This window comes from Sarcophilus harrisii, chromosome 5 (assembly GCF_902635505.1).
Source record: "Sarcophilus harrisii chromosome 5, mSarHar1.11, whole genome shotgun sequence".
In the NCBI taxonomy this organism is placed as follows: Eukaryota; Metazoa; Chordata; class Mammalia; order Dasyuromorphia; family Dasyuridae; genus Sarcophilus; species Sarcophilus harrisii.
Genome location: NC_045430.1, coordinates 184,231,991 through 184,252,247, shown reverse-complemented (window position 1 = coordinate 184,252,247; position 20,257 = coordinate 184,231,991). Strand labels below are relative to the sequence as shown.

General features: G+C 37.1%; 1 protein-coding gene across 4 annotated transcripts in view; it reads left to right on the top strand.

Moving 5' to 3' along the window:
- SLC13A4 (solute carrier family 13 member 4) overlaps window positions 1-20,257 on the top strand; it is a 61,062-nt gene that overhangs the window by 10,627 nt on the left and 30,178 nt on the right. The window lies entirely within an intron of this gene.

Here is a 20,257-nt window from a genome sequence, read left to right as displayed (position 1 = left end):
AGTGATACCTATTTCAATACCTCCCTCTTCACTTTTTGGTTGTATTAATTGTTAAGAAGTCTTTGCTTATGTCAAGCATTGAAAATCTGAAACTTTGCAGCTTCAATCCTTTCTAATTCTGCTCTTTGGGACAAAGCAGAATAGATCAGTTCTCATGCTTTCACATGACAATCCTTAACATACTTAAAGATACCCATCATTCTCCCAAAAAAAGAACTTTTCCAGTTGCTTCGATTTATTCTTATGAAGTACGATCTCCAGGCTTTCCATCATCCTAGTTTACAAATACCCTGGCACCTTTAACCTTTCCTGGATTTAAAACTTCACAAGGGAAAGGGTGAATGTCTCCTAAAGCAGTAGTGTCAAATTCAAAAAGAAACAGGCTCCTAACCCAATATATAAGAATCACTGAAGGTCACATACTAACTGAAAATTTTTTCTGTTTTATTGAATTTTTATTTATTTGTTTAAATATGAACCAGTTATATTTTAATCTGTTTAATGTTTAATTAAACAGTTTAAGGATATTGAGTAAGGAGAAGCCAGTGAATTTTAATTCAGGCTGCACTCAAGAGAGATTGAGCCATATTTGACAGTTCTTTTCTAAATGGCCTAAGAAAAAAATTGCTACTGGATTTCATTTTCCCATTCTAGTTTTTAAATTAAAAACTGCTAACTTAGAGGTGAAATTTTTAAGTAAACCAACATTTAATTAAGTAGGATAAATTTTTTATCTCATTGTAAACAGGACAGAGACCAGACAAATGTCCTAGACTTAGATTAGAGATGCAGCACAGGGCTCTGAGGAAGTGGAAAAAGCAGCTAGGTCAGGTTCTGAGTGCTTCAAGGAAGTTGCTAAGCAACAGTCCAACAAAGGACCAATGATCATGAACAGTCAGGAAGGTCAAGTCAAGAAGAGATGCAGGCAGAACCTGTGGAGGTATTATTATAAGGCAAGGTGAAAAGCTAGAATTGCTGCTATTCGAAGGTAGAAGAGGAAAGCCATCTGGATGAAATAAAAAGGCTTCTTCTCTCTTTACCAATGCTAAAATATCCCTCTCACTGGCAAGGATGGAGCAGGAAGAGGCAGGAACTGCAAAATATCCAGTACCAATTTCCCAGTAACTGATAGATTGGTTAATGTGACTTCCACTTTGTTGGTTAATGGACAATGCCAGTGAGACCAAGGACAGGGATTTAGCCATTATATAAATAAACTTAACTTTTCACATGTAGAAAGTTCCAGTCATGAACTCTATCCTCTACATGCTCAATGTATGACTTTAATCATAAAAAGAACCAGGCTACCTATTCCCCAAGAGAAAACCTCTGCTCCAGTCAAACCAGCCCTCATGCTGTCTCTGTAATAGACTTGGTATTTTACCAATTCAATTCAACTCAACAAACATTTATCACATTGTTAGGCGCTGGGGATACCAAGACAAAAGGAGAAAACATTTTCTGCTCTCTACTTATCTTCTACCTTCTCACCGCTATACCAGCCACGAACACCCCCATTCAGAATGCCTTCTCCCCAAGCCTATCAAAATCTGCATCCTCCAAGGCCTGACTCTAACAGGCTCCTTGTCAAAAAGCATCCTGTTCATCCCAACTAGGAATGATTTCTCCTTCTGAAATCATCTATAGCTCTTCTGCCTGTACCACTATAATGTGCCATATATTATTAATATCTGTGTGTATGCCCTTATCTTCCCTGCTTGATGATAAGGGCATGAAAGGCAAGGACCTTCTTTTATAGCTTTTTAATCCACTTGGAACCAATTCATTACTTATTTCTCAGTGTATTGCTCCATTCCAATCTTTGAGAAAGCAACATAAAATAGATAGTAGATAGAATGTGTGTGTAACAAGATGGAATTATAAGAATTGTCATAACAAATGTCAGTAATTTATATGAAAACCACCTAAAAGTTTTAGCTATTGACTAAATGGGCCTGCATTCTGATGTATCAACCAAAAAATTCATTCTTAGAGCACATTACAGGAAGTCTGGTGTCCATAAGAGCATAGAGAGAGACATCATAGCATAGCAGATCAAAGATTAACCTGAGAGCAGAGCTTCTTAACCTGGGATCCACAGATTCCAAATGAGACTATGGGTGACTTTCAGGGGGTCTATAAATTTGGATGGGAAAAGTAACTTCTTTATTTTCACTGACATCTAACTGAAATTTAGCATTTCCTTTCGTTTTGTTTGTTTTTGTTTTTGTTTTGTTTTGTTTTGTTTTTTTTACTTTGACAACGGGTCCACAAGTTTCATTAAACTGCCAAAAGTAGTGGGGAAAAAGGCCTGATTTCCAATCCCAACTCTAACACAAATTGGTTATGTGACCTTGGCAAGTAACAATTTCTCTGTGCCCCCCAACAAGACTTTTAAGACTCTTAAGTTGCTGCACAGTTAGCTGCCTTTTGGATCTCTTTGCACAAGTAAAAAAATAAATAAATCTGGATAATAAAAGCATCCAGCACAAGGGAGACAATAGTTCCATTGTTCCCAACACATATTAGACCACCTCTAAAATAATGTGTTCCTTTTCAGATGCCATATTTTTATAAAAATATATTCATTACCTAGAGCAGGACCAAAGGAAATCAAGGAGAAGGTATAAGGATTCTCCTAATAATATTGCATGGGGATTGGTTCCATCAAGGGAATTCCAATCAAGGGGGAAAAAATCCTTAAAGATGGCTTTGGCTTTGGACAAAATATAACACTTATTCCTAATAAAAACACCAAAGAGCTTAGATATAAATAGAGTTTTCTTTAAAATATAAGTAGTATCTACCTAGAGTCATCAGCCAGCATTTTATATAGTGATAATAAACTAGAAGCATTCCCAATATATCAGGGGTAAAACAAGGATGCCCATAATCACCACTATTATTCAATATTATACTAGAAATATAGAAATTTCCTTCTATTACCTTTAGAAGGAAAAGACATTGAAGAAAATTTGAGTAGGCAAGGAGAAAAAAAATTATCACTCTTTGAAGATGATATGATGGCATATCTAGAGAATCAATTAAAAAGCTATTGGAAACAATTAACAACTTTAGCAAAGTTGCAGGATATAAAATAAACCCAAAAAATCATTGACATTTTATTGTTACCAACAAAGCCCAGCAGCAAGAGATAGGAAGAGGAATATCTTTTAAAAGAATTGTAGATAATATGAGATATTTGGGAGTCTACCTGCCGAGACAAAGCCAGGAACTATATGAATACAACTACAAAATACTTGTCAAACAAATAAAGTTAGATCTACACAACTGGAAAAAAGACTAATTGACCTTGGGTAAGTCAAGCTAATACAATAAAAATGACAAAAGATGGTTTGGGAAAGGGGTGGAAAACAAAGAACATAATTGCTGACCTCAGATTTGGAAAACAGATTAGACTTATTCTGTGTAATTGCAAAGGGGCAGAATAAAACTAGAAACATGAAGTATATAGGAGTATATACTTTGACTGAACTTTTTGGCAATCAGTACTATGTCAAAAAAGATTTCTCTATGAGATAAGAAATTGTGTCAGTTAACCACTGAGGTCCCTTCCATTTTTAAAGTGTCTATTATTTTATCATTTCAAGTATCCATACAGATATACATATGCACATCAGTAAATATGTGTATATATACATATATAAAAATAAATATGTGTAGATGGGTGTCATCTCTTCAATATGAGAATTCTTTCCAAAGAAGCAGATTGCATTCATTCCTGCCCTTTCTACATGATTCCAATCCACATTCTCTCACAAGTTGGTAACTTGTTTCTCATATTCTTTTAATATCACAAAGATTTTGGTGGAGCCCAGATACTATCCTTCAATTCTCCTTTGCTCTTGTCATATGGCCAGCCCACCTCTTCTGCCAATACATTTCCTTCAACCCATATTCATTTATACTTCTTCTTCATAATTCTGTATTTGTTGTGGTCTGTTCCTACTTACAATATGTCTTCCCATTGTCTTCTCATTTTCAATTCATCAGAACCTGTTAGAGTTCCTTGTGTCCATAGTCATATACCATCACCAGGAGAGTATCAGTATTTAAAAGCTCTAGGATATGAAAGGAATTTTCAGTCTTCTAAAGGCAATCCAGCCTTCTCCTATTCTAAACCTGAATAGCAACAACAACATCATCATCTTATAGAGCTTTCCATGTGCCAGGCATTGTCCTAAGCATTTTACAATTAAAATCTGATTTGACCCTCACAACAATCCTGGGAGACAGGCACTGTTTTATCCCCAATTTATAATATAATATTTAATATTTATACTTAATTTAATATAATAATAATAGTTATGATAACATGGTACTTATTTTGTGCTAGATAATATGCTAAGGTACCTTACAATTATCATTTCATTTAATCCCCTCTGCAGCCCTAGAAAATAGAAGCTATTTAATACTAATTTTACAGATTAAGAAACCAAGACAAAGAGAGGTTAAATGGCTTGCTCACAACTAATAAGTGTCTGAGACCAGAATAATATGATCCATTATTATGTTGTTATACATAGCATTAGGCTGAGTCTGCTCTCTCATTTTTCTGTATCCTTCAGCCTTGGGCCATCAGCTATAAATTCTCACTATAACCACTAAGTAAAAAATCTCTTTCTGGGTTATTGCTTTTTTAATCTGTCACGGGATCGGAAACTAGATGATTGAGCCTGTCACAAAGAGTGACTTAATTAGGAGAAAGTTGTCCGTGAATGATAACCTAATGGCCTCTACCACGGAGTAAAGTTCTGGGCTTTAATGCTCGAGCTTTGACAGTTATTTTTGGTACTGAGAAGTGTCAGGATGACCTCTTCTAAGCATCCCAGAGCTCCCGACCTGGTATTCCTCAACTCACTGCACTATTCTCAGGCACCTTTTCCTGCAATCCTGAAGGCCACCTTCAGTTAGTGATAAATACTCTTGTTAAGAGAGAACTATTAAAAACTTGATGTGAGATAACCAAACTGCCCAGTCACCAAGGAGATCTTAATTCTGCTGACATCCACCTTCCTTTTCTGGCCACACATCATAATTTAGACTTTTCATCCTCATGTAGCCCTGAGCTACTTGGGGAACCAATTTCTACCCTGGCCACCTGGCCTCAATTTTCTGAATATTCTGACCTTGTTCTCACTTTCTCTATACTCAACTAACTAAATACAACTGTTGTTAGCGATCTAACACTTAGAGACATCCCCAATCTTTGGTCCAGTGTGACAACATAACTTAGACCCCAATCAGGAGAAAAGATAGACTCTGGGAAAACAATATGGTTACAGCTAATAATGACTTCCCTAAGAAACTCCCCAGCAAAGATTTTAAAGGGTATCAGATGAAGCAATGATCAATAAGTCATAGGGACTTAACCTATGGTTATATTAATACAGGGAAATCCTGAGTGAAGAAGCTCCCTTGGTACCAGAGGGATGGTATAAGTAGTAAGTGTTATGTGTCTGAGCCACATTTGAATTCGGTTCCTCCTAACTTCAGGACAGGTGTTCTATCCATTGTGCCATCTAGCTGACCCCGGATGCTGCATTTTTAAAGAGTTGTCTAAAACTACAAGAAGTTCAGTGTTTTGTCCAAAGTCACAGAGCCAATATATTTTAATGGTGAGATTTGAACCCAGATCTTAGTGGTTTTAAAACTGGATCTCAATCATGAATAAAACTAAAGAAAAACACCTAAAAAATTCTTCCATTCATTCTAGAACAATACAAAAAGGGCACCTGATACTAACATGGTCTCTGGTAAATAAGAAAACATGTGAGATATCAGAATTTAGAGTGAGGAAGATCTGGGTTCAAACTCTACCACAGACATGTACTAATTGTTTGACCCTGAGCAAGTCATTTAATCTTTCTAACCCTCAGTTTCCACATCTATAAATGGAGGAGATTGGACTCAATGGCTTCAGAGATCCCTTCCAGCTCCATCTATACTCCTATGATCCTATGTTCTATTCTGAAAAACTAACCTGAGAAATAGAACAAGGAGGGAGAATTTAAGAATCATCAGACTCCTAGTAAAAAATGACCAGATTCAAAACCTGGATGCCTCTGGGCAAATGATTTAACTTTTTTTGTGCCTCAGTTTCCTTATCTGTAAAATGAGAGAAGTAGATTCCATGGTCTCCAAAACATAAGACTTATGGTCTATGATCCTAAAAAAATAAAAAAATAAAAAAAAGGCAGAAAAGAATACTGCTCAGATCCACTAGAATCAGACAGCAAAATGAAAGTAGAAAGAAAGGACGGCATTTGGACTGCCATACCCTTCATAGCCTTCAATCCGAGGTTGAATCCTCCTGGTGGGGGAAGGATATATTTCCTATGGAAAGCCACTTGTAATTCCTATTCCATACTCAATACCAAATCTTGGCTCTTCCAGCCCTCTCTGCTCTGGCTTTTGCACTGCTGCAGCAGTTCAATGGGCACTCAAAGAAATTATAGGTATCTATATTAATCAACGCTTCCTGACGTTCAAAACCTACCATTACCTGTATCCTTCAGAAAGGAGTAAAATCTCAGTATCCACTTTTAGGTTTTTATTTATCCCAATAACCACATTGTCATTCCTGGATAGAGAGGATCCAAATGCAGAGAATTTAGAACCTAGAGAAAACAGATCAGATGCCCCCAAATCTAATTTGAAGAGAGAGAACTCAAACCAAGAAACAGAAATGGTCCTCCAGCAACTACACCAGGGGAAACAGAGAAGCACAGGAGCTGAGAGTCTGGCAGTGCTGTGCTTCCCATTATTACAAGGATTTAGTCCAAAATTTGAAGGATGAGTTTGTTCAAATAACTACCAACTCCCCAACCCCCACAATCTCATAATTCATTGGTCTATCTACAAATGGCCCAAAGACAAGCCCATGAAAATTAGAGAGAGCACACATACCCACTGAGCCCTCATCAGCAATCAGAGGGGACTAGACCATTAGCTTAGGAGCCCATATCAATAAAAAGGACCCACAATGGGATTTCAGTCATAGAGAGCTACTCTGTTGGACTCCATCCATACTGTAGGAAGCCTAAGTACCACTCACCTGTGTGCTTGATAAAACTGGCCTCCCATCCTCAAATATTCCATCCTGAGCATGCTAGGGAAATCCTCTCCTTCCTCGTGGAAGGCAAGTCCAATTCCCATCACATCATTAGCTTCTCAAATGAAAACAGCTCCTCATCATCATCACAATCAACACAGAGATTTAATGACAGGATCATAAATCTAGGATGGGAAGAAATCTTAGAGTCCAATTCACTAAAATAAGGAAACTGAGGCCTGGGGAAGTAAAGTGATTTGCCCACATTCACAAAGGTAGAAAGAAAGTAAAAAGTAAGATAAGTAGCCCAGCTTAGATGGTACAGTGGATAGTGACTGTCCCTGACATCAGGAGGAGCTGAATTCAAATCTGGCCTCTGACACTTGACCTCGAGCAAGCACTTAACTCTGCCTCAGTTTCCTAATCTGCAAAATGAGCTGGAGAAGGAAATGCAAAATCACGCCAGTGTCTCTGCCTAAGAAAACCCAAAATGGGGTCACAGAGATCAGACTCCACTGAAATGACTCAACCTCCCACCCCCCAAAAAAATAAAAGAATATTAACATTGGTCTTTACTTAAAGTCCTGATGCTGTGGCTCCTTGCATTGCATCATGTACCCTCCCATGGGTGGATAGGATAGCACCAACATATCCCCAATTCAATTCAATTACTAGATATTAATAGCTGGCACTTATATAATGCTTTAAGATATGCAGATTACATATATTATCTCATTTGATCTCACTGAAACCATGTAAGATAAGCACTATTATTATCCTCATTTTACAGATAAGGAAATTGATTCTGAGACAAGTCAAACGATCAATCTAGGGTCATACAGCTAAATAAGTATCTGAGCAGGATTTGAACTTCAGTCATCCTAAGTCACAAGTCCAGAACTTTGTCCACTTTACTGTATGTATTTATTTAAGTATTTGTTAAGTACTTACAACTACACAAAAGCATGCTAAAGGTAGAATGGGATAGTAATTGAAAAGGACCAAAGTGCTAGGAAGAAAGTTGAGGAGGAAATGATCTCACTGGGACAAGGAGGAGAAGGAAGAAGAAGATATCATTTGAATCAAGACTTGAAAAAGGGAGGATTTCCATCAACTGTATATGTAAGAGGGAATAGTATAAACAAAGACTTGGAAATAAAACAAGACCAGAACAAGTACTGGAAACCATGAAAAAACCTGCATACATATGCATACTATGCAAGCAGAATGGTAACAGGCTAACCAAAAGGTTAGAGCAAGGTAACAGGGAGCTTTGAATGCCAGGATCAGGTAGATTTTATGACAGGATCAAGTTTATACTTTAATAAGCAATGGGGAACAATGGGTAGTTTTTTAGTGGAGAAATAGTATGATCAAAGTAGTGCATTACAAAGTTTACTTGGGGAGATTAAGTGGGGAAAAAAAATCTAAAAGAGATGAAAGAACTAGAAAGGAACCAGGATAGTGGAGAAGAACTGGACATGAGAGATATTGTGAAGACCAACCCGGAAGAATTTCAAACTCACTGGACGTCAGGAGTGGGGGAAAGGGAAGCATCCAAGATGATGATTGCACATGAGCTCAGTTCCTTCAGGAAGTTCATAATGGGATCCTAATCACCAGGAAACCATTCCCCTGGACAGCCTTGCACCAACCAGGCATGGGACTGGCCCCAGTTCACAATAATCAGATCATTTCAAAATCTAGTGAGCCTCCGTTGTAACCCTGCCCGGGCATGCTGCCTAATCTTCTCCATCAGGCGGCCGCACTACTTAGTCGACCCCTCTACTGACTCTCACAATCCCAGGAACACCAGACAAAAACTTGGGATGAAAAAAAAAATTTCAAAACCTGGACTAGGATTTAGTATGCTTAGTAAGAGTCCAAGCTCTGCCCCTAACAAGCAATGTGACCATAAACAAGTCAGCCTCTCTATATCTCTGTTTCCTCATCTATAATAAAATAAGTGAATTAGAAGACTTCTGTGGTCCCTGTGATCCATGATCAGAATTATTCCAACCCTTCCAGAGTTGAAAAAGCAATTAATTAAAAATGCTTTAAAAGGCATTTTGAGGATATATTGGAGAAAAAAGCAATCTCAGATATCCTCCTCATTTCCCCACCCCTTAAGCCCTGTGTATGTCAAGTCTTTTTCAGTAGTCTTCCCAGGCCACTTTTGGGACTATGACTGAAATAATTTAGAGATTTCATCCACTTCTCAATAATAATAATAACTAACATTTATTATTATTTATATGTTATTATTTTAATTTCATATATTATTATTTAATAATATTTTATTAATCTTTGTGTGGTACTTTAAGGTTTACAAAGTGATTGCCATATATTTTCATTTGACCATCACACAACTCTGTGATATAGGTATTAGCATTATTGTCATACCCATTTTACAGACGGGAAAACTGAGGTTCACAGAAGTTACATGACTTGCTCAGAGTCAGCTAGCTAGTAAACTGTATCTGAAGCACGATTTGAACTTGTCTCTGACTACAAGTTCAGTGCTCTGTCCAGCATTTCATCTAGCTGCCTGTCGATCTTTTTTCTTTATTAATAGAAACACTTGCATTTGATCATTTGTCTGCCTAAATTTAAAGGAGATGGTAGACTTAATTATCCAAATTCCTCCTTACACTTGTAAGTGTCTGGGAGTGGGAAAGGAAGATGGTTATATTAATGAAAAGGGCCAAGCAACTTCCAGCCATTTTGCCTTTTTATCCCAATACCTATGGCCACAGTGGAATAGGAAAGGGGGGACTGAGATTTCAGCCCTAAAACCAATTATTTGTGGGTCTGAAATAGACTAGTTGAGGGTCGGTGTCCTATATAAAGGGTACCTATTCTCCCAGGATCAATCCCCAGTTGTAATTTACTTAGAGAACACCTACCACTTGAAGTCTTAAAGAATCATGTTACATTATAAACTATATAATCATAGTATTTTAATGCTGGAATGCACTTTAAGCGTCATCTAATCCAATCCTTTCATTTTTCAAATAAGGAAACAGTTCTAGAGAGATTGTGACTTGCCCAAGATCAGACAGCTAGTCAGTGGAAAAGGGAAGTATAAAAGCCACATCTCCTAGCTCTCAGGATAGTATTGTATTCACAATACTTTATTTAATATTATTAAATATTCTTTAATGCTTTATCAGAAGTTTTTCTTTGTATATATGATTTTAATATGTATCATAATGATCTTTTTTTTTCTTTTTTTCTATTAAAGCTTTTTATTTACAAAACATATGCATGGGTAATTTTTCCAACACTGATCCTTGCAAAACGTTTTGTTCCAAATTTTCCCCTCCTTCCCTCTATCCTTTCCCCTAGCTGGCAGGTAGTCCAATACGTGTTAACTATATCATAATGATGTTAAATGTGATTTTATTACATCAGTTTTTCTGACAAAGTACAGCTCCATTTTTTGTGATTGAAATCAGTGGAAAAGAATTAATTAAACTTTAGTTTTAGAATGAATTCTGCTAGAATGTATGTTAAGTGAGGGAAATCTTTTCTGCACATAACTAGTAGCAGCTGCTTGGAACTACCTACTGTACATGAATGTTGCGTGGTCGTTGATATGAATGGAGTTGGGTGGGGTAGTCTGGTATGATTTTTTGGAGGAGGAGGGTTTCTAACTAAGATTTGAAACAAGGGAGAGAGAAAAACTAGCAGAAATGGCTCTCATGGGAAATGATGATGCTGAGCAGAATCCTGTACAGGAAGCAGACAGTCTGAGATTGGAATAAATGGAGGTTTTGTTCCATTTGATAGAAAGACCATGACTAGGCATTCAAAGTTTTATAGTAACTAATAACTAGGGTCCTCAGTTAATTACTGTGTAGGATGGAGAATGTTGGGATGAAAAAGCACTTCAGAAAGAATACAGAATCATAGAATTTTAGTCAGGTAGACCTTGGCTATCGTTTAATCCCTGAAAAATCCTATCTGTTGTGTCTTTACCAATAGACAATTGGTTTATCCACCTTTTCTTTAAATACTTTGATCTGATTATCATCTAATCAGTCTATAGAAGGATAGCCTATTCTCCAGAAAGTTTTTCCTTTCATCTTCTTTTGCTTTACGTTAAACAAAAAGTTAATCCTTCATAACTTCCATCCACTGATTCTAAACCTGCTTTCTGAAGAAACAAAAGCCCCTTTTCTATGTGCTGGCTTATTAAGATATTGGGGGCATTTAGGTGGCCCAGTGCTGGACCTACAGTCAGAAAGACTCATCTTCTTGAGTTCAAATCCAGTCTCAGACATTTCCTAGCTATGTGACTCTGGACAAGTCACTTAATTCTGTTAGCTTCAGTTTCCTCATCTGTAAAATGAGCTGGAGAGGGAGATGGCAAACCATTCTGGTATCTTTGCCACCAAAAACCAAAAGCAGGTCAGAAAGAATCAAACACAATGAAAATGACTGAACAACAATAATTAAGAATTGGAGGATAGTCATGTTATGCCATAATCTCTTCTCTAAGGCACTAAGAGCTCTGAGATTCTCAACTGAAATCCTGGTTTTGTCATTTAGAACCTGTGTGATACTGGACAAATCCCTTCATTTCTCTAAACCTCTGCTCCTTATCTATAAAACAAGGGGGTGGGATTACTTCAACTGATCAATAAGCATTTATTAAGTATCTACCTGCTTGCTGCTGGGGACGCAGAGCCAAAAATTAAATAGCCTTTGCCCTCAAAAAATTTACTTTCTATCAGAATGACCTCTAAGATCCACCCTCCCCCCCCCAAAAAAATAGGATTGTATGGTGTAGAATACAGAGTACAGAACTTGGAATCAGAAATTCCCAGGTTGGAACCCTACCTTGGGCATTACTATCTGTAAGAGCTGAGGCAAGTCCCTTAAACTCAATGGCCTCCACCATCCCTTCCAGGTTCTGCAATCCTACAATACTGTGATATAATTTCTAACTCTAAGTCCCCAACATTCTATGTTTCTTCAGGCTAAACAGCATAGGATATTACAGACATATCCTGTTTTACTGTGCCTTGCTTCATTACACTTCACAGATATTGGGTCTTCTACAAATTAAATATTTGTGGCAATCCTGTGTGAAGCAAGTCTATCAGGTGCCATTTTCCCACCAGCATATGTTCACATTGTGCCACTATGTCACATTTTGGTAATTTTTACAATAGTTTTAATTTTTTCATTATTATTGGTATTTATTATTATTATTTTCATTATTCATCATTATTGTTCATTTTTTCATTATTATGATATGGTGACTTGTCATCAATGATCTTTTATATTACAATTATAATTGTTTGGGGTGAACTAATGAGTTTTGTGTGTCCTGCCCGCCCTACTGACCTGCCTTTCTTTTCTGGCTCCTTTCTTCTCCTTGGGCCTCCCTATTCCCTGAGCCACAACAATATTGAAATTAGACTAATTAATAATCCTACAATGCTTGTTAAGTGTTCGAGTGAAAAGAACAGTCCTGTATCTCTCACTTTAAACCAAAAGCTAGAAATAATTACGCTCAGTGAAGAAGACATGTCAAAAGCTGAAACAGGCCAAAAGCTAGGTCTCTTCTACCAGTTAGTCAAGTTGTGAATGCAAAGGAAATGTTCCTGAAGGAAATTAATAATACAATTTTTAGAAATAAAGTAGCTTTTGTGATAGATCATGGCTCTTTTCAACAATGAGGTGATTCAGACCAATTCTAAAAGGCTTGTGATACAGAAAGGCAATTGCAGCCAGAGAGAGAACTGGGGGCCTGAATGTGGATTTTTACCTTTTTTGTTGTTTGCTTGCTTTTTCTTTCTTTCTCATTTTTTCTCCTTTTTGATTTGATTCTTCTTGTACAACATGACAGATGTGGAGGTGTGTTTGGAGGGGTTGCACATATTTAGCTTATCCTGGATTGCTTGCTATCTGGGGGAGGAAAATGGGGGAAAGGAGGGAGAAAAATTTGGAACACAAGGTTTGCAGGCGTGAATGTTGAAAGCTATCTTTGCATGTATTTTGAATATAAAAGGATATTATTAAAATTTTAAAAGAAGAAATAAAGTGGTTTTTTAATTAAGCTATGCACATTGTATGGACAGTTAGATGGTATAGTGGATAGAGTGCCCGGCCTGGAGTCAGAAAGACTTCTCTCCCTAAATTCAAATCCAGCCTCAGACACTTACTGTGTGTGATCCTGGGCAAGTCATTTAACCCTATCTGTCTCAGTCTCTTCCTCTGTGGTGGCAATGATCCTTCGTTCTTGAAGGGGACCATGACATCAGGGAGCTGCAAGTGAATCGGATTCAAGTGAGCTAGGGCTGGACAAGGTCACCTGCTGTTAAATGAGCTGGAGAAGGAAATGGCAAGCCACTCCAGTATCTTTGCCAAGAAAAGTCCAGAAGGATTCAGACATGACTGAAAAAAATGATTGAACAACCACTATTCTTTATTTAATAGACTACAGTACAGTGTAAAGATAACTTTTACATGCACTGGGAAACCAGAAAACAAATCATGTGACTTGCTTAATTATGATAATCACTTTATTGTAGTAATTTGGAAGCAAACTTGCAATATCTCCAAGTTATGCCTTTCCTTCCAAATCTCTCATGACCCTAATCTGATCACTTTCTTCTCAACATAGGAGTCTATTTTTAATATTCTTAAAAAGTAGCACCCAACTAGACACAATACTTCTCATATAGTCTTACCAGTGAAACATAGAGGAGAAATATTATTTTCCAAAATGGACAGCTTGGTTCTATTAACACTGCCTGATTGCTTCTATTTGGAAGATAAATTTTTTAGCTAATTCAAACAGAGCTACCAGATTTTTTCCCCCACATGTATTTCAGGCAAGCTATATCTCCTTAGTCTATATTTTATTTTTTATTGAATTTTTTTTATTTTCAAAACATATGCAAGGATAATTTTTCAACATTGACCCTTGCAAAACCTTTCCTCCTACCCCCCCTCTAGATGGCAAATAATCCAATATATGTTAAGCATTAGCCTATATTTTATAACTGATTTTTTAAAAATTAAATGTTGGACCTATTTATTAAAATTTATTTTTTATTAAAATAGTGGGCAATGATGCCTATTGAATTTCCTCATTTTAACTGTCTTTCCAGCCTGATGAGATTATTTTGGATCTTAACTGTCATTCATTCTATTAGATATCCTTCCCATACAAAACTATAATATTCATTTCTTCATATCTAGTCTTACTCACTTCATGGGCATTGCCCTAGACTAACTGAGACTGGGGAAAGAGCTTAGCTTAAAAAGTCAGTGCACCCAGAGCCATCTCCAGTCATCCTGATCTGTATCTTATCACTGGCTCCAGAGGAGAAAGTGAGGCTGGTGACTTTGAACAGTCCTCCCTCACTTAAATCCAATTCACTTGCAAGTCATGGCATCACGTTCCAGATATCATGGTCCTCTTGGAGAATGAAAGACAAACAACCTGTGAATGGAAGGAGCTGCCCCACTGGAACAACTGGCCAGTTCCAGTTGAGCAATACACTTCCTTCCTCCCTCCTTCCTTCCTTCCTTTTCCCATTGCCTCCTTCCTTCCTTTCTTTCTTTCCTTCTCCACTACTTCCTTCCCTGCTCTCCTTCTGTTCACCCAGGATATCATACCATTATCTGCAGGTGCTCTGCCCAAAGGAATGTAAATTTTGATCTCTGAAACCTTGCAAGTAACTTGGGGTTTACAGCCTAAATTTCTTTTTTTAAGGACCATGCCTTAAACCCAAATCCCTCTGGCTCTCTCCTTAACTGGCCAGCAATAGATCTCATCCTAAACCTCATTTGGAGAGATCATTACTGATCACAAAATAGAAAATTTCGATTATACCAAACTGAAAAGTTTTTGTACAAACAAAACTAATGCAGACAAGATTAGAAGGGAAGCAATAAACTGGGAAAATATTTTTACAGTCAAAGGTTCTGATAAAGGCCTCATTTCCAAAATATATAGAGAATTAACTCTAATTTATAAAAAATCAAGCCATTCTCCAATTGAAAAATGGTCAAAGGATATGAACAGACAATTCTCAGATGAAGAAATTGAAACTATTTCTAGTCATATGAAAAGATGCTCCAAGTCATTATTAATCAGAGAAATGCAAATTAAGACAACTCTAAGATACCACTACACACCTGTCAGATTGGCTAAGATGACAGGAAAAAATAATGATGATTGTTGGAGGGGATGTGGGAAAACTGGGACATTGATGCATTGTTGGTGGAGTTGTGAACGAATCCAACCATTTTGGAGAGTAGTTTGGAACTATGCTCAAAAAGTTATCAAACTGTGCATACCCTTTGATCCAGCAGTGTTACTACTGGGATTATATCCCAAAGAGATTATAAAGAAGGGAAAGGGACCTGTATGTGCACGAATGTTTGTGGCAGCCCTTTTTGTAGTGGCTAGAAACTGGAAACTGAGTGGATGTCCATCAGCTGGAGAATGGCTGAATAAATTGTGGTATATGAAAATTATGGAATATTACTGTTCTGTAAGAAATGACCAACAGGATGATTTCAGAAAGGCCTGGAGAGACTTACACGAACTGATGCTGAGTGAAATGAGCAGGACCAGGAGATCATTATATACTTCAACAACAATACTAGATGATGACTAGTCCTGATGGATCAGGCCATCCTCAGCAACAAGATCAACCAAATCATTTCTAATGGAGCAGTAATGAACTGAACTAACTATACCCAGAAAAAGAACTCTGGGAGATGACTAAAAACCATTACATTGAATTCCCAGTCCCTATATTTATGCACACCTGCATCTTTGATTTCCTTCACAAGCTAATTGTACAATAATTCAGAGTCTGGATTCTTTTTGTACAGCAAAATAACGTTTTGGTCATGTATACTTATTGTGTATCTAATTTATATTTTAATATATTTAACATCTACTGGTCATCCTGCCATCTAGGGGAGGGGGTGGGGGGGTAAGGTGAAAAATTGGAACAAGAGGTTTGGCAATTGTTAATGCTGTAAAGTTACCCATGTATATATCCTGTAAATAAAAGGCTATTAAATTAAAAAAAATAAATAAATAAACCTCATTTGGTCACTGTTGGGCTGAGACAGCTCAGAGTGAGTGTAAATAGCAATTGGTTCTGTTTGGGTCAGAAACTGCGAGGGTCTTCCCCTCCCAGATTTTTTTTGGGGGGGTAGGGGGGTAGGTAAAAGAAGGTCAAGATCTCCCACTGCATCTGGGGCCATCTACAGTCATCTTGATTTAATACTTTCTTTTGGACTCAGCTCCAGAGGAAAGAGTGAGAACGGTTGACTTTGCACAGCCTTCCTTCACTTAAATCCAAGTCACTTGCAAGTCATGACATCCCCTTGCTGATGTCCTGGTCCTCTTCAAAAATGGGAGACAAGCAACAGTATGAGACCAGTGCTTCCTTTGTCTCCTGGGGCACTCACGATGCTGAAAAGATGAGGATACTAGAGATCTGATATCTACGTGCAGGCAAGCATATTGTTCCCCTAAATGGAACACAAGTTCCTCGAAGACAAGGACTTTCATTTTTGACTTCGTCTCCCTACAACCTGACACATAGCTCATGCTTAATGAATGCCTATTGATTGATTCTTGAAGCTATGTATCGAGAGGCTGAGGTCAGTGAGGTACTGTACTACTCTGGATTGCTGTTCAGTCTCCATTTATTTTTTAAATTTTTCTGAGGCAGTTGGAGTTAAGTGACTTGCCCAGGGTCACACAGCTAGGAAGTGTTAAGTGTTTGAGGCTAAATTTGAACTCGGGTCCTCCTGACTTCAGGGCTGGTGCTCTATCCACTGAGCCACCTGGCTGCCCCTCAGCCTTCATTTTTGAAGAGGACCAATGACATCACGGGTGATATCTTGACTTGCACTTGAATTTGATTTAAGTGAGGCAGATCTATGCAAAGGCATCCATTTCATTCTTTCTTCCTAAGTCACTGGAGTCCAATGGCAGGACAAAAGTCAAGGTATTTGTCACATATCTACTACATTAAGGATAATAAGTGACATTTATTTAGTACTTGAAAGTTTGCAAAGTATTTTACTTAACATCAATTTGGGCCTCACAACACTCTCATGAAGTAGGGAATCCAGGTATCATTTATTCCCATTTCACATAAAGGAAAACTGAGGTTCACAGAAGTGGTTATTTATAGCTAGTAAGTGTCAGAGATGAGATTTGAACCCTGAGCATCCTAAACCTAAATCCTATGTTCTGTCCATTATCCCAAGCTCAAAACTGTAGTGCCAAGGGATTCCAAGGACTAGAGTTCAGTTCTGGTTCTCTCTTCTCTACATTGCCACCAGGTGGTGGTAGGGTCAATAGTATGACCACTGATTTGGAAATTGTAGCAGAGTTCTGAAAAGCAAAATCTCCAGGAATGAGAAGACTGGGACCTTGGGATCAAAATTATGGCTGTGGCAACGAATGAGAAGGGATGAGCTGAAGAAATGCTCTATGGAGACTTATGTCATAGCCACTGCCTCAGCTCTTTGTCAGGGATACCCGAGTAAATTCAATTGCTATTGAGACTGCCAGGTATTTCTAATTCCCAGAAGCCATAGCCCTACCTATTACCTCTAATACCCACACTGGACTTCCTGAAGGGCTGTCAAGAGCCAGAATCAACATTTTGTGATGGGGAGTGCCAAGAGACTGATACAGTAATTACCTTCAAAATATATAATGACTACATAGATTCTTGAAGGCAGCTTTTGAAGTGACTGAAAAAGCACTTCAGAGTACCACGAGACAGAAGCATGGTCCAATCAGCTGAGTGCGGGAAAAAATGGATTGTCTATGGCTCAGTCTTGTATGAGCTAGAGATAATACTACTGAACTACCTGCCAGGAGTATGGAAAGTACTATGCAAATAAGACTAGTCATTAAAGAGGAGTCATTCAAAGTCAGAATAGTCTTTCTGACTTCTTATCTGGTGCTTTTTCCATTCTAAGATGAGAGATGAGTCCTAGATGACTTTTAGATGTTTGCTTAAGCTATTTCTAAAGTCATTTCAATGGTATTTTCATCTCCCTTCAGAAGATCAGCACTTTTATGCTTGGATCAGGCATCAAGTCAGGGAGGACGGATTCCCCAAAACATTAATGAGCTCCTGCAGATACAGGATATCATCTCCTTACCTTAGTAGGATAATTATTTCCTTTAGATACTAAGGAGGAAATGGAGTTGCCTGTGAGGACTGAGTTATCAAGAGAGGTTAATCAGTTGATCAATAGGCATTTAATTAAGTGCCACATGCTAGGTACTGGGCAAGCCAAAAGTGAGACACTACCCGCCCTCCTGAATTTGTATTTCCTCTTCTAGCTACCAGTTTGGGGCTAGGCCAACTTGTAACTGGGGAAGTCCTTTCTAACCCTGAGCTTCTATGTGAATTTTACAAAATGGATGAATCAAGCACAGGCCATACAAACATGTTGGTTTTTGTTTTTACCATTTTGTCGAGTGCTATATGCCTTACCTTTCTAATTTCGATCATTTCCTAGGAAGTTAATAATCATTTTCGTTCATTTATTCAATGACCATTACATATCTACTTTGTGCTGAGAAATACCAAAAAAATTATGGTCCCTGTATTCAAAGATCTTACAGTCTAATGGATAAATAGCATACACATGAATGAAAATTAAATAATATGCAACATCATAACATAGCACATAATACAAGTCATCTTTATTCCTTCTTCACTCTTACAATGCAATTCTGGCCGATTCCATCCCTCTGAAATCTCTCCTTTGTATTATACTAGCACTCCCATGATATCCCATTTAAGCCCTGATCTTTTCTCACCATGTACATATTTCACATATGTACCTAATCTTTCTAATCTACATATACATACATAATCTATATAATCTATATATGTCCTAATCTTTCTGATTGATCAATATCAATCAACATGCATTTAATTAACCAGCTACTATGTACCGGGAACTGTGTTGGATGCTAGTCATGTAAACATAAAAATCAGACATTCCCTGCTCTCGAGGGGTTTTCTTCTAAAAAGAAATTTTACATTCTTCTAAAAAGATACAAAATATGTCCTTAGTAACTTACGATTAGGAAAGATACATTCTCAACACAGATAAATACATGTGGGATATGCACAAACTAAATATACAATGAGAGAGAACATATTAACAACTAGGGAACCAGCAAAGGCCTTTTGAAAATGGTAGCCAATGCCCTGAGCCTTGAAGAAATTAGAAGTTCTGAAGAGAAAGAAAGAAAGTTTTCCAGATATGATGAATACCCTGTACAAAGGTATAGAGTGAAAAGAGGAAATGTCATAAGAGAAAATCAGAAATAGGAATTGACCAGTTTAGTTGAGAATGGAGAGAGTAATAATGTATAATCATTCTGGAATTATAGATTGGAGTATGATTGGATTGTCATGACACTTCTTTTGTTCATATACTTTGATTAGGGAATGGCTTTTATTTATCAATTAAGAATGACTCTCATTTTTATAAATTTGATTCAGTTGTCTATATATATAAATATCTATATGAGAAATTAAGCCTTTACCAATGAAATTTGCTATAAACATTTCTTCCAGCTTTTGTGTTTTCTTTCTAATTTTGGCTGCATTAATTTTAATTGTTTAAAAGCTTTTTTTTCATTTCATGATTCAAAATTATCCATTTTATAACCTATGATACTCTCTATCTCTTATTTGGTCATAATTTTCTTCCCATCTATAAATATAAAAGGTACATTTTTTCATGTTCTTCTAATTAAGCCATCACCCTTTATGTCTAAATCATTTATTCAATTTGACTTAGTCAAATGTTAATCTATGTTTTGTTTCTGCCAAACTGTTTTCTAGTCGTGTCAGCAATTTTTGTCAAATATCGACTTCTTGTTCCAAAATCTTGAATCTTTGGGTTTATCAAACTTTATGGTCATCTGCTACTGTATAGTGTATATTTAATCTATTCTATTTATCCATCACTGTTTCTCAGTCAGTACCACATTGTTTTAATGATTATTACTTTGTAATATAGTTTGAAATCTGAAGCTGCTAAGCTACCTTTCTTAACGTTTTATTTTTCATTGATTATCTTGCTATTCTTGGGTCATGAAACTTCTCTACTTAAAATCCACCATTGCTTAAAGAAAAATTATAAACA